This window comes from Dama dama, chromosome 2 (assembly GCF_033118175.1).
Source record: "Dama dama isolate Ldn47 chromosome 2, ASM3311817v1, whole genome shotgun sequence".
NCBI lineage: Eukaryota > Metazoa > Chordata > Mammalia > Artiodactyla > Cervidae > Dama > Dama dama.
Window position 1 is genome coordinate 22,897,281 of NC_083682.1, and position 1,348 is coordinate 22,898,628.

At 45.8% G+C, this 1,348-nt stretch overlaps 1 pseudogene; it reads right to left on the reverse strand.

Annotated features, from left to right (window-relative positions):
• Window positions 1–205: 205 nt before the first annotated feature.
• Window positions 206–1,125, reverse strand: LOC133066580 (olfactory receptor 8A1-like; annotated as a pseudogene).
• Between the last annotated feature and the right edge of the window lie 223 nt (window positions 1,126–1,348).

Here is a 1,348-nt window from a genome sequence, read left to right on the forward strand (position 1 = left end):
AAAACATGAACTCAAAACCAGCAAGCAGACACAAGAGATATGAGAGATGTGAAAGGGAGAAAGGAAAGATGGAAAAAATTCAATCAGTCATGTTGAGAAGTAGTTGTTCTCCATTCATGTGTGTGTGAATTTTAGAGGGTTACTCCCCTATATTTCTATTCCACTCTCAACCTGAGAAATAATGACATTTACATTCAAAGTGTTTTCACCTCAGAGTTTTCTGGATGGCAGCCTGTACCTCCTTATTCCTCAAGCTGTAGATCAGGGGGTTCAGCATGGGGATCACTGTGGTGTAGAACACGGAAGCCACGTTCTCCTGGGCCAGGGAACTGGCCGTGGAGGGTTTCAAGTACATGAAGGATGCAGACCCATAAAATAATCCCACAGCTGCAAGATGGGGGCTGCACGTGCTGAAGGCTTTGGATCGTCCCTCTGTGGAGGCAATATGGAGAATGCTGGAGAGGATGAAGGCATAGGAAACAAGGACTGTTAAGCTGGTGACTACGATGTTGAATCCAGCCAAAAAGAAAGTTGTCATCTCAACGTCATAGGTGCTAGAGCAAGAGAGCGTCATGAGGGGGAGGATGTCACAGAAGTAATGACTGATAAGGGAATCACAATAGGATAGTTTCAACATGAGGCCGGTCTCTATGGTTGAACCAATGAATCCTATGGCATAGACCCCAGCCACCAGCAGGGAGCAGACTCCTTGAGACATGATGATGTTGTAAAGCAAAGGTCTGCAGATGGCAACATAGCGGTCATAGGCCATCACGGTCAGCATGTAACACTCAGCAATGACAAACACCAGGAAGAAGTAGAGCTGGGACATGCACCCTGCATAGGAGATGGTGTTCTTCTCTGACACAAAGTTCGCCAGCATCTTAGGGGTGATGACAGAGGAGTAGCAGAGATCCACGAAGGACAGATTGCTGAGGAAATAGTACATGGGGGTGTGAAGCTGAGCATTCAGACAAATCAGGGTTATCATGCCCAGGTTCCCTACCATGGTGACAGAGTAGATCCCAAGGAAGAGGAAGAAGAGGGGAGCTGGAGCTCTGGTCGACTTGTTAAACCTCCAAGAATGAACTCTGTCACTGTGGAGTGATTTTCTGCAGCCATTCTCCTCTGTTTGGGGGCCCTGTGGAGATAAGAAAGAAGAGCCTGTGAAAGGCTGTATAGAGTCAGCCCTTGGTACCAGTTGGATACACATCTGAGGGTTCAATCAACAGCATCCAGGACTCAAAAGGCTCTCTTCATTGTATTATGTCATTTAAAAAGTTTTTAAATGTTATATTGAAGTATAGTCAATTAACAATGCTGTGATAGTTTTAGGAGGACAGCAAAG